The sequence below is a fragment of the Bubalus kerabau genome, chromosome 3 (genome assembly GCF_029407905.1).
Source record: "Bubalus kerabau isolate K-KA32 ecotype Philippines breed swamp buffalo chromosome 3, PCC_UOA_SB_1v2, whole genome shotgun sequence".
In the NCBI taxonomy this organism is placed as follows: domain Eukaryota; kingdom Metazoa; phylum Chordata; class Mammalia; order Artiodactyla; family Bovidae; genus Bubalus; species Bubalus kerabau.
Genome location: NC_073626.1, coordinates 100,152,691 through 100,167,236, shown reverse-complemented (window position 1 = coordinate 100,167,236; position 14,546 = coordinate 100,152,691).

Genomic DNA, 14,546 nt, shown 5'->3' with positions numbered 1-14,546 from the left:
TTGTTTCTTAGACTGACTCTCAGGAACTCTGAGACCTGATACGGTTTATCTCTAGTGTCCCTCCATTCCCATTTTAGCTCCTTGCACCTGCTGCTGCTGCTGCTGCTGCTAAGTCGCTTCAGTAGTGTCTGACTTTGTGCGACCCTATAGATGGCAGCCCACCAGGCTCTCCCGTCCCTGGGATTCTCCAGGCAAGAACATTGGAGTGGGTTGCCATGTCCTTCTCCAATGCATGAAAGTGAAAAGTGAAAGTGAAGGCGCTCAATCATGTCTGACTCCTAGCAACCCCATGGACTGCAGCCTACCAGGCTCCTCCGTCCATGGGATTTTCCAGGCAAGGGTACTGGAGTGGGTTGCCATTGCCTTCTCCAATGCATGAAAATGAAAAGTGAAAGTGAAGTCGCTCAGTCGTGTCCGATTCCTAGCAAACCCATGGACTGCAGCCTACCAGGTGTCCCCAGTATCCTCAGGCTACCCATGGTCATTGGTTCCAAAGATACCCTACTCCTGGGATTTTTCCTCTCTCAGCAGGACCCCCAACTTCTCAAATTTTGAGCCTTTGTGTCTCTTTACCTTTTGCCCCTTTCATCAAATCTTATTTGTCCTGTATTTCAGAGATCTGCTGTCTATTGCAGGGTAAGCTGGTCTCAGAATCTGGAGGACATTATGCTTAGAGAAAATAAGTCAGACACAGAATGATAAATACTGTATCATCTCACTTATATATGGAATTAAAAAAAAATCCAACTCACAGAAGCAGAGACTAGAATGGTGGTTGCCAGAGGGTGGGGGGAATGGGAAGATGTTGGTCAAATGGTCATCTTATAACAACCTTTCAGTTGTAAGATGAGTAAGTTCTGGGGATCTAATATATAGCATGGTGACTATAATTAGTGATACTGTATTGCACAATTGAAATTGTCTGAGAGTAGATGTTAAGTGTTCTCACCATACCCACCCACACACACACACACACACACAAATAAGTTATGTGAGGATGTGAATGTGTTAATTAGCTTGATTGTGGTAATCATCTCACAGTGTTTATGTGTATCAAATCATCACATTAAATATATATATATATATAATTTCTATTTGTCAATTACATCTCAATAAAGATGGGAAAAAGCAATCTAACTTTTCATGAAGATGTTTATTGATGTTATTATTTTAATATTTATTACTTCTTTTTTTTCACGTGTGGATGTGGTCTCAAGTGAGATTGAAATTCTCAGGCTTGTCTGGCAGTGCTTGTCTTGCGCTTGCCAGGAGCGCGTTTACATGAACACTGAGGAATGTCTTGGGAGAAGGAGATGGGCTGGATGGGTTCTTGGCAAAGAGCCTTGGCTGTCAGGATGGGCTGGTCAGAGTGCACCATGGGTTTGGTCACCTGGAGCTGTGCTCCAGGCTTTCTGGAAGCATATGTGAGCTGTGTGGAGAGGACAGGCGGTGTAACTAAGATTTGAAGAGAAATTAGAGAGAGAGAAAGAGAGAAGTCTGTAGAAGTCTCCTGGGATCAAAATGGAAGTGCGAGGTTCTTTGCTGTGATACCATCCCTGGCACAGATCTGGTTTCTGGATGGCTCTGTTAGGGACTGAGGTACTTGCAGGAATGGGGGTAAACCCAGCCAAGGTCACTGCAGGAGCCGGGAGGAATAGGACTCTTTAGGAACAGGTCTGAGAGGACCTCTGAGGACCCAGAAACATTGAACAGGAGTTTTCAGGGGGTGGGTTGGAGCAATGAGAGAGTTGCTGAGGACCTGAGGGCCTGTCTATCACGAGTGGATATACAAGCCAGGAACATATAAATTATTCTTTTAAATAGAATTTCATTTAAGGTGTGAGAAAATTCAGGTTACGTCTGTGACACACTTGTGTTTTACCAGAGCATTTGAGTGCTTTGAGCCCATTAAGTACATTGATAATGGCAATTTCAGATCACACCAGTGGTAAAATGGTGAAAGAAAATTACTTTCAGGCAATCCTTTAAGTATTCTTCAAATAATACTTAATAAATTTTCTTCTTATCCTGCTGCTTTTATTTGTTAGCTTAAGACATGAGGACTTGAAATATCGCTATGCAATTATTGACTGAAGCCTGGCTGCCGCTGGGGAAGAGAAGGGTGTGAAATCCTAACACTTATGAAATCTAAGTGCTCTTTCTATATTAGCTCACAACTAACAATATTACAACAGGAAGTATTTTAGTTTATACAAATGATTGGGCTTCCCTGGTGGCTGAGCAGTAAAAATCACCTGCCAAGGCAGGAAACTCCAGTTTGATCCCTGGATTGGGAAGATCTCTGGAGAAGGAAATGGCAACCCATTCCAGTATTCTTGCCTAAAAAAATCCCATGGACAGAGGAGCCTGGCGGGCTACAGTCTGTGGTGTCACAAAGAGTTGAACACGATTTTAAAGACTGAACAACAACAAATACAAATGATTAAGGAAAAACTTCAATTAGACAGTGGGTTTGCTGATAACTGTTTGTGTAACAAAAATGTTTTCAGTGCCTATTATGTATCATGGGCTCAGGGTAAACTGGTGAATTCAACAGACTTAAAATCTAGCACAGGTAAATCAAACTTAATTTCCCTTGTTGTCTAGCTGAAATACCAACTGAAAAATATATTTTTGCAAACTTTTGCCATATTTATAAGTTATAAATTGTCCTTAAGAAGGATAATACTTGATATTATCAGAGACTATGTTCCCACTCCCAAGATCTGGATATGGGAAGTATATATCAATGTTTAGTGTGTGCATGCATGTGTCTTATTATTTGTATTTGTGTCCACCAGAGCCTTATATGGCTAAAGAAAGATTTCAGAAATGCAAACAACAAATACATAGGTTTCATCTGTAGAAAAATTCCAGCTCATTTTAACTACCAAAATTGCAGTCAGCTGCTGGGAGAAAAGTAAAGACAAAGATCCTGTTTACAAGGCAGCTGGAGTTCAGCCATCAGATGGTTTTGGGTTAAGATGTATTTTCTCTTTATGTTGATGTTTCTATAAGACATTTTCTATGAGTTGGTGATGGTCCAACTGTCATATGTTTTCCTCCTTCTTGTGTTTCTATGGTATCTTCATAGTGATACTGTTAATTTTTAAAAATCTTTACTGAAAACTTATTCCTCTGCAGCTCTTCTGCCAGTGTGTAGAATTAACCTCCAATTAAAAAAAATAAATAAATAAAAAAGAGAGAGAGAAAAAAAAAGAATTGCATTCTATAATGGGCGAATTCTGGGAAAGATTGAAGGCCAGAGGAGAAGAGGGCATCAGAGGGTAAGATGGTTAGATAGCATCACCGACTCAATGGACATGAACAAACTCTGGGAGATAGTCAAGGACAGGGAAGCCTGGTGCTATAGTCCATGGGGTTGCAAAAGTTGGACACAGCTTAGAAACTGAATAATAACAACAAATGGGCAATTTTCTGTTTTTTTTTTTTTTTTTTTTTTTTTTTTTGATGTGTGGTTTTCCCATTGCTTCTCAGGGGCTGTTTCTGCCCTTCTCTTCTGCCAGCAAGGAGCTGGTATTAAACTTTTACCCCATGAAATTATTAAGTATTTAAGCTTATAAGGGACTTTCCCTCACTACCTTGTCTATGTTTTCCTGAAAGGAGAGTGTCTTAGAATGTTTACTCATTGAAGCTACCCTGCCATGCCTACAATAACTAGGTGATCAGTCACATCATATCAAGATAACCTTCCGCTTGATGGGAAGTATGCTCTTGGGTGAAGTCAGTCCCACCACACCAAAGGTGGGGAGGAAAGCTGTGTGTTTGCTAAAGGCTCACAGCATTCCCATGTGTGTGCCTGGACCCACAGACAGAGCAGCCGATCTTGATGAGCTGCCATGAGCTCCCCATGCTGCTTGGGCTTACACATTCAGTGACTGACTCCTCCCACAGAGGCAGGTTTGTGTGTTTGCCTTGACAGTGGGTTTAAAACCATTGTCCTCTTTGTCTAAAAATAAGAACCTTAGGCACTTGCTGCTGTAAGGAACCCAGTAGAGCCTTCTGTGTTATTTTTTGCATATATCCTCTGTTAAAAATATATTTTCTACCTAACAGTTGTTGTTGTTCAGTCGCTAAGTCATGTCTGACTGTTTGCAACCCTATGGACTGTATCTCGCCAGGCTCCTCTGTCCATGGGGTTTTTCCAGGCAAGAATACTGGAGTGGTTTGCCATTTACCTCTCCAGGGGATTTTCCCAGACCAAGGATCGAACCCATGTCTCTTGCATTGGCAGGCGGATTCTTTACCACTGAACCACCTGGGAAGCCCACATAGAGAGTAAAGCCACAGAATATTCCGGCTCATTTATGTATTAGATGTAGAAAAAATTCTCTCTATGTGACTACCATTGTTTGTCCACTGTATATTTATTTGCCTTTTATCATCCTCTCTGAAGCTGAAAGAGATCATTCTGGATCAAAGTTTAAGATGTAACTGCCCCCTATTCAGTCAAAAAATATATATTTGAATTATGGGAGAATGTAAAAACCTCCTGCTCACAATTCTTGGCTCCTTTCCTTTGGTGAAGAGGAGGGGTAGAGCGTGGGAAAGAAAAAAAGACACCAAAGATAGACATCTTGGGCTATTCCTCTAACTTCTTTCCCTGGAGACATTGAAATAAATGTATTTGTTCATTAAAGAAAATCATATTCATGTTTAAAAATCCTATTTGTCATACTTCTCTTATTTTTTTGTAATTCTAAAAGGTATTAGATGAAAAATATGTGTTTCTTTTTCTTACATAGTTTGTGATTAATTCAAATAAAACTGCAAAACAGAATGTTCTAGCTTCTAAACTTGTGCAGAATTCAGTATCATATGTTCCTCAAGATGCAGAGTGAAAATGTTTTACAATCACCATTTCTTTGTTTTGGCTCTCATTTCAGACAGCAGGTATTTATTGTTAGACTTGAATTTGGTTAACAAGTAGAATGCTAACTCTTAACAACTATTTTCACTACAGGTGTTTTCTAGTATTTGTAATTAAATGATTTATTTATGTAGTGCTTTATAAAATTTGGTGTCTTAACTCCGTATATAGTGTCTGTTAAAACAGGTGCCATTGTCTCCATTTTACAGATGGCAAATTGAAGGCCAGAAGTATTTATGACTTGTTTTAGATTCCACATTAGGTTAGCAGCACAGCCAAGATGAGAAGTCTTGTTTTTTTACAAAGGTTGGTCAACCAAATATGTCAGAGGGCAGGCCCTGGACTTTGGTTCAAAATTGTGCAAAATACAACTGTCCCCTCTTTTGCTTTTTCATGAAGATAGGAGTTTATCTTGTTCACAATTCCAACTCTAATAATTTGCATAGTACCTGGAATGAAGTAATTATTCAGTATGTATTTCCAAATGAATGAATAATCAAATCGAGGGAGTACGGAAAGATACTAAATCTTTACTTTGAATAAAAATACAACATGCCTCCTGTCCCATCCCTCATGCTTCTCTCATTAGGCCTAGAAAAGATTTTGAAGTTTGAAACAATGGAATTTGACACTGACTTACTATTTAAGTACTTCATATGGTTGTGAGGCAAAAATGATTTCATTTAAAACCCTATGTCTTGACTTTTTACCCTGGAGAATTAAACTATATCTTTTTGGGTCTTGATATCCATCTAGAACTTGGCCATAATCTGAGAATGATTAGTGATCCGACTTTCTGCATTTGGGGTCTGCTTTAGAGGGTTAGGACTGTATCTTCATTGCATTTCCTTCAGTTTAACATACTGGGAATCTTCTCAGAATTAGACTCTTGCTTTGAAAAAGCTGCCCCTGGGAAGATGCTGGATGCTTTAGGATATTATACTTTAAGGCTCCTGGGAAACCAGTTAGTGGGCATTTACCATCAAAGTCAAATCCTTGCTCAACTATGGTAAGTGCCTTTGGCCAAGATATCTCATTCAAAGAAGCCACACTCTATAAGGTTTTAGTCTGGAGTTTTCTCTGTTCCAGTTCTGTTTCTTTGGAATATTTTAGGCAGGCATGAGGTCTTTTTTTGGAGGTTTTACTTAAATGGTTAGTATGTAGTTGAAGGAGGGGAAACAGCTAAGGTCTGCTGCTTGAGATATCACGGACATAAGTAGATATGGGGTTACTATTTCCATCATTTCATTCTCCCACTCTGAATCTGGAGGATACTGCGATAAATAAGACCTCTCAAAAAGGGAGGACACTTATCCTCTTTTTCCCCTACCTCACCTTTCTACCCTAAAAAAGTTTTGCAGGCTCAATCCAAATTTGTTGGCTGGGAGCCCCCAGGGGTTCCTCATCGTGTGGCAGACTGTCGTAGCATTTTTATGATAGAAAGTGTTTCTTTTGGTCTGAAACCCAAATATGTGAAATATAGGTCAGGGGTTGGGAATTAATTCCTACTTGTCATGTGAGAAGAAATAATTGGCATGAAATGTAGTCAAGAATGCTTGCCATCCTGGCAGCATTGGGTCATTTTTTTGCTATTGGCTTTGGCTGCTATTGCCAGAAAAATAATGGGCAGGTTCATAATTCTTAGAGTATATCTTTATTGACTCTGTCAACTTGTGGTATGAAGGGAGCCCAAGAGACAGTCAGCCTGGAAGTCTCTACTTGTGCCATTTCTATGCGGAGTATGTGACTATACACACCGTGACAAATTAATGCAGAAAGAATATTGAGTTTCTCTTATTCCCATGCCAGACCTTCAGAGAAGACTTCCTCATCCTTTGAGAGACTTGAGAGCCATATAGAAGTTCTACATAGAAGTTATTGTTTTCAATAAAGATTTTACTTTTACTCTTACATGGACAGCAATGGCACCCCACTCCAGTAGTTTTGCCTGGAAAATCCCGTGGATGGAGGAGCCTGGTGGGCTGCAGTCCATGGGGTTGCTAGAGTCGGACACGACTGAGCGACTTCACTTTCACTTTTCACTTTCATGCATTGGAGAAGGAAATGGCAACGCACTCCAGTGTTCTTGCCTGGAGAATCCCAGGGATGGGGAAGCCTGGTGGGCTGCCGTCTCTGGGGTTGCACAGAGTCGGACATGACTGAAGCGACTTAGCAGCAATTTAGCAGTTACTTGGACATTCTCTGCTGGAGTATGCACATATTGCAGGAAAGCAGTCTCCAAATGGATTGGGTACCAACCATTGATTTTGGACTTTAAGGAATGTTATAAATAGTGTTTGAAATCCTAGGACTAGCCCACTTACAGGGGATTAGAAATACATTGTATACTTGCAATTAAAAACAGTAGGAAAAACACAGTTTTAACACTAGTAATTCGACAGGATAGAGGAACAAAACACTTGAGAAGCTTTTGCTTTTCTTGGAAAGTAAGTGCTTATAGCTCGGTTAGAAGCAGGCAAGCCAGTGCCTCCAGGTGTTGCAGAGTGGCTTTGGAAACATTCAAGAGCTTAAGAGTTGGAGGCTCCTTTTTTCCTTTAAGTCTGCCACTTTTATATTAAAATAGTGGACTTGCTAGAAAGAAACCACCTAAAGCAACATTATTTTTTTTTCTCACTGTTTCTTTTACACATTCTGTTGAATAGCTTTTCCTTCAGTTCTTAAATGAAATTTTGAGAACTCTAACTTTTTAAGGTACTGTCTGATAAGTAATAGTCTTGCAGTAACTCTAAAACTTCAAAGAGTACAGTTTATTATAATCTAATAATATGAACTTCTTGTCCTCTTTAAGTTTTCTCCCACCCCAAGCAAGGGCCCAACCAAGAACTGGAAGTGTGGAAAAAAGGAGGGAGATGGTTGGGGGAAGAGAGAGAGGAGAGGGGGAGAGAGAGAGAGAGTGTGTGTGTGTGCCATTTCTGGCCCCTCCAGAACTGGATTAGGATGAAGCAGGAGAGATCCTACTGATGGATTCGGATTTGACTTCCCAGATATTCAGAGCTGACTCTTTCATGGAGTATTTTAGGGTGATCCCCCTCTGGAACTATCAACTGCAGCTAATTCATGTGAGTTAAGTGATGCCTCAGGCATGTGATTTTGACACTGTGACCTCTGTTCCTAGACTTGTGGTGACTGCCCATCTCTTGATTCACCTGGATGTTCTAGGCAGTGTTTTCAAGATGGCTATTGGTTTGCCCCTTCTTGTGTGCCCCACATCTAGTCTATGGAAAACTTGAGTCTTCTCTTTCTCTCTTCATTGCTTCTTCAGGCCAGTCTAGCCACACCTTCTTATGCCAACACTTAAACTCCCTTTAACTCTGAGAGATACTTGTCAAACTCTCCAAGAATCCCCTTGAATTTACTTTCACTCTACTTAAAGCAAAGAAGTGGTCTTTCTTCCCTGGAGCAACCATGTATATAACTCAGCAAAGGATTTTTCTCCAATTCTTCCAACTCAAAGATTTTTATTGGTTGGAGATGCTGACAGAAGTGGTTCTGTAGTCTTAGCTGTTCTGCACTGGGCTCTTCTTATCTCATTATTATGTTATAACTTTGGAGTCTTGGACAAAGCTTATAATGGAATGATCCCATTTATCATTTTGTTGAATGTCGATTTTACTTTAATCGACATACTTTGCTATGTAGGTATTAATAATAGTGCTCTAATGATCCATTGTTCAAGTTCTTTATGCTCACAAGTAATATTATGAGATAAATGGAAAGAAATTGGCAAAAGAGACTATTTTCTCTGAGATAAATCTGGCAGAGATATATGACAGTTGTTGTTGTTGTTTAGTCGCTAAGTTGTAACTGACTCTTTTGCAATCCCATGAACGTTAGCCCACCAGGCTTCTCTGTCCATGGGATTTTCCAGGCAAGAGTACTGGAGTGGGTTGACATTCCCTTCTCTGGGATATTCCCAACCCAATGATCTAACCTATGTCTCTTGGATTGGCAGGCGGAATTTTTACTTCTGAGCCACTAGGGAAGCCCGTATATGACAGGGGGAAATGATAATGGCAAAAAATGCTTAAAACCTAGATTAGTGTGATATTGAGGGTAGAAAGATGATGGTGGAGAGTGGAATTTTCCACTAAGAAGCACTGTCAAATGAGGACAGCTTGGTGCTTGTTTCAGGTGGCCCCTAAAGGGGAAGGAAGGAGTGGACATGGTGGGCAACTAAATGTGGCCCCTCCCATCCATCCATTGCCAACTTAGAAAATATATATATTCGTAGAGAAAATTATTCCTCAAATTAATCACTCGAATCTTGCCTCCTTGTGCTAGTACTTCTCATAACTCATTTTTTTCCATTATCTTATCACATACCCAGGCTACTGCCAATGTTACCTAAGAAAATCAGTTATTCTTAAACTATTTATGAAGCACCAGTTAAAGGCAAGGCACTGTGCTTGGTGGATTGAAGATATATGTTATGGTATAGCTTATTCTCAAGTTATTTCAGTTGAGGTAAGTGATAAAAGACATACTCATATGAAGGATGGAATAGAATCATAGACCTTTTATGGGAGGGGTTTATTTAGTGTGTGCTTGTTATTTTATAGAAAAGAAAACTGAGACCCAGGGTGGTTAAGCGCCTTTAGTGTCATCTAGTTTTATAATGGCAGAGCTAGAGCCAGAACCCGGGTGTGCCTGTGTGCTAAGTCCCTTCAGCTGCGTCCGACTCTTTGTGACCCTATGGACTGTAGCTCGCCAGGGTCCTCTGTCCATAGGGTTCTCCAGGCAGGAGTACTGGAGTGCATTGCAATGCCCTCCTTCAGGGGATCTTTCCCACCCAGGGCTTGAACCTGTCTCAGTCTGCTGCATTGGCAGGCAGATTCTTTACCACTACTGCCACCTGGGAAGCCCAGAGCCAAACGAACCCAGTTCTGTTTCTGCTCAGTGCTCCTTCTACAACAGTTTCTCACCTCTTTTATTTATTTATTTATTTTTTAGCAAAATTGAAGAAGTTTTAATGAACGTATACACCTAGCACATAGATTTTTACCAGTAAAAATTTACAATCCTTGACTTATCAGATAGTTACCCACTTATCTGTTTCTCTCTCCACCTATCAATCTTATCTTTCATATTTAAATAAACTAATTTAAACTGGTGTTAGATTTACAGAAAAGTTGTAAAAATAAGTACAGAGCTTTGCCATATACTCTCACCTCTTTTAAAAAGAAACTACAATACCTTGCCACACTGTTGCAGAGTGGTGCAGATTTGGCCAGCTAATCTGATTAAATAAATGAATGTGCTGGAGCCAGCTCTTGTCAGCTCTCAAGAGCCGATTGTGGGCACCTTTCCAGCTCCAAGTTTTGAAATTGGTCATGGTAGGAGAATTTACCCCACAGAAGTTGGCAAACACTATAAATCAAGTGTCTCCCTCTCTTCTAGAGAGAGCCAATTAGTAAACATTTACCAGTGCACTCCTGCTTATAAGTAATAAATATGATAGCTTATTCATGAAGAGGTTGTCATATGAATGGGTTTTATGGGATTTGGATAAAAAGAAAATGTGAGAAGCTATGTGAGAGTGGAATTATGGAGTGAATAGTTTTCTGGGATAGCAAATAAAATGGTTTGGTTGGGTGGAGGAAATATTGGATGGGAGTTCCAAATCACAGGTCTGTAGAGACCAGACTGAATACATGAAGGATTAAATTGGGGCAGGGTTATGAATAAGAGGGAGTTTTGGACGTTTTGGAGAAGGTGATGGCACCCCACTCCAGTACTCTTGCCTGGAAAATCCCATGGACGGAGGAGCCTGGTGGGCTGCAGTCCATGGGGTCACTAAGAGTCGGACACGACTGAGCGACTTCACTTTTACTTTCACTTTTGGAGGTTATGGTAAAGCGAAAGGTAAAGACTTACTGAAATGTAGTTTTTAAAAAGTTTGCTGTATTCTACCTACTTGGAATTTCCCATTTACGCTAACAGTGTAAATCTAGAAAGCAATGTGAGTCAAATAAGGCCCTGAGAAGGGACTGTCTTTGCCTTCTTAAATAGCACTAGTTTCCTTGACATAATGAAGGCAAAGTTGAGCATCCTAACTTACTTCCCTCTCTTCCTCTTTACCTTGTTTCCATGTCTTCATTTGGAAATTCCTATAAATTATTTTTTCTTGTTGTTTGTGTGCTCAAAAACTCATGCAATGTTTTCCTTCATTAGTATGGACAATGTAGAATTGAGTTTCTGTTGGTGAAACCATTCTCAGCTTTATCATCATATTTCAAGGATAATGATACCCCAAAGAGACAAAGATTCAGTTATATTTCCAAAAGGTATTCATTCATAAATCTAGTTTTCTGATGAAAAGTCCCACTATAAAAAATAAAGAAATCATATGGTTTAGGGAAGGATCTAGAACATATTGGTTAATTGATTTTCTTTTCAGCATGTCCGCAGGTTAATTTGACATAGCTTTTTAAACACGTTTCTATTTTACACTTAACTATAAGGATAACTTCACATTCATCAGCGGTCATTTTTTAGAAGTGAGAATTGCCCCCTACAGAGGTACCTTTATTCCAACATATCACATTCACAGAAGTTATAAAAGATGGAAGGTTAGTGGAATCATTATTATGACTCCTAAGGAAAAGTTTTCTGTATAAAGCAAAGCATAATTCTTACATGAAAATGTCTGAATAAGTTCTTAAAATTCCCTAAGTATAATCATGCTTCCAAGAAGCCCAACAAAAGCTATTGAATAGCTCTTTGCAAATGTTTCACAAGCCGCCTCTAATGATAATAACATCCCTTGTGTCTGAGAAGGACTCCACTGAGGTTTCACCAGTACCCACCCCCTTGATAAGCTGGTGAGGAATGGAGCAGGGGTAGGTTGCAGATAGATTGTGGCATTCAGACACTGGAAAATGAATTGCAATCCAGACGTGAGAATTGAATCTAGGGCTTGGACCTCCTTAGCACAGATGGGCTGATTGACAGATCTTCTAAGAGGGGTTTCAGCTCCTGGCTTGCTTAGTAGCCACTGAAACTCTGCCAAAGATGTGAGAAGAAAGTAGGTGCTTAAAACATGTTTGCAGAAGAAGTCAGGAAAGGAGAAGGAAGGTGTTGCAAGCTTTCTCACAAGTTTAGGTCAGCTTCCACCTTGACTCTGGACCTCAGCCCTCCTGGCCCCAGGCCTCTCTCAGGGTTTCCACTGTAAAGCAGGACAGCACCCAACACATTCTGTGTTGCTGACCAGGAAGATGCAGAAAATGCCATGCCAGTGAGCCAAGTTTCATCAAAGGACTTGTGGAGGTTAGAACTATTGAGATTTCCCTCAGAGAAGGAGGATTACTTCTCAAGGGGAGTTCCAAAATGGCTTCCTCTTTTGAGACTCTGGAAAGTTTGGTTGGAAGTGCTTTGGGAAGTACTATATGCTCGATACCAGGGGTCCCCAATCCCTGGGCCACCCACCAGTATTGGTCTGTGGCATATGAGGAACCGGGCTGCACAGTAGGAGGTGGGTACCTGGCTAGTGAGTGAAGCTTCATCTGTGTTTACAGCTGTTCCCCATCACTCTTATTACCACCTGAGCTCTGCTTCCTGTCAGATTCTGCATTATATAATTATTTCATTATATCTCCAATGAAATAGTAACAGAAAAATATGCTTGAATCACCACAAAACCATCCCAACCACCCCCATCCCCATCCATGGAAAAATTGTCTTCCATGAAATTAGTTCAGTTCAGTTCAGTTCATTTCAGTCACTCAGTCGTGTCCAACTCTTTGTGACCCCATGAATCACAGCACGCCAGGCCTCCCTGTCCATCACCAACTCCTGGAGTTTATCAGACTCATGTGCATCAAGTCGGTGATGCCATCCAGCCATCTCATCCTCTGTCATCCCCTTCTCCTCCTGCCCCCAATCCCTCCCAGCTTCAGGGTCTTTTCCAATGAGTCAGCTCTTTGCATGAGGTGGCCAAAGTACTGGAGTTTCAGCTTCAGCATCATTCCCTCCCAGGTTTGATTGAGTTCCTTTAGGATGGACTGGTTGGATCTCCTTGAAGTCCAAGCGACTCTCAAGAGTCTCCTCCAACACCACAGTTCAAAAGCGTCAATTCTTCGGTACTCAGCTTTCTTCACAGTCCAACTGTCACATCCATACATGACCACTGGAAAAACCATAGCCTTGACTAGACGGACCTTTGTTGGCAAAGTAATATCTCTGCTTTTGAATATGCTATCTAGGTTGGTCATAACTTTCCTTTCAAGGAGTAAGTGTCTTTTAGTTTCATGGCTGCAGTCACCATCTGCAGTGATTTTGGAGCCCCAAAAAATAAAGTCTGACACTGTTTCCACTGTTTCCCCAACTATTTCCCATGAAGTGATGCGACCAGATGCCATGATCTTAGTTTTCTGAATGTTGAGCTTTAAGGCAACTTTTTCACTCTCTTCTTTCACTTTCATCAAGAGACTTTTTAGTTCCTCTTCATTTTCTGCCATAAGGGTGGTGCCATCTGCATATCTGAGGTTATTGGTATTTCTCCCGGCAATCTTATTCCAGCTTGTGCTTCTTCCAGCCCAGCGTTTCTCATGATGTACTCTGCATATAAGTTAAATAAGCAGGGTGACAATATACAGCCTTGACGTGCTCCTTTTCTTGTTTGTAACCAGTTTGTTGTTCCATGTCCAGTTCTAACTCTTGCTTCCTGACCCTGCTGCTAAAATGGGTTGGGGACCACTGCTGTATACAATAGCCAGCCAAATAAAAGACATGTACCCAGAGGCCCAGTTATGCCCATATAGCTTAGAAAAGGATTTACAGCACCATGAGTTTCTTGGTAGGAATGCACCAAAATAAAATCGATTGGGACTGAGATGTATACTATGCCCCCAAAGCCAAAAGTCCAACTTTCTTTTGTGTTGCCAGCATTACTGTCCCACAAAAAAATGTCAGCCTTTTGCTTCCTCTTCTCAGATTCCTTTCAAGCAGTATTTTTACTCATGGGATTTATCCTGTTGCAAGGTGTGACTAGATGTTACCTTTTGTTCCTCTGGTTTTGGTGCTTGGTGCCCCAAAGCACACACCATCAGAGCCCCCTTCCTCCTGTCCTTCTGATCATTCAGGGGGCTCCTCCTGCCTTCTGTCTCCCAGGGTTTGCATTTTGCTGTCTGGCTTCTTTTTCCCCAGCACTATAGAATGCTGCTGTGCCTGTGACCCATGATGAACAGGACAGAAGTACCAGGGAATGAACAACCCCTGGGAGCTGTCCTCGGCTGATGATCTCAGGTTGTTGTTCAGTTGTGTCCAACTCTTTGTGACCCAATGGAGTACGCCAGGCTTACCTGCCCTTCACCATCTCATGGAGTTTGTGAAAGACAGGGAAGCCTGGTGTAAAGTTGGGGGTAAATACCTTAGCTCCCTTGGTCCTTCAAAGTGCCGTAATTTGAAAGTGTATGTTTTGCACTGGCTCCTAGAATTTCCTCAGTGAGATATAGCTCAAGTCACCTCCAGTGGTAGCTGGATTGATAAGGCATCCTTCTTTGTCCCCCTTCCTTACTTTCATAGTATTATTCCCAGCATTTTCCCAAAAGAGCTATTTGTACTTAAATCCTTGATTCAGGGTATTTTCCTGGGAGAACACAAACTTAGGCATACCTGTAAACATTAAGGGGCTCTA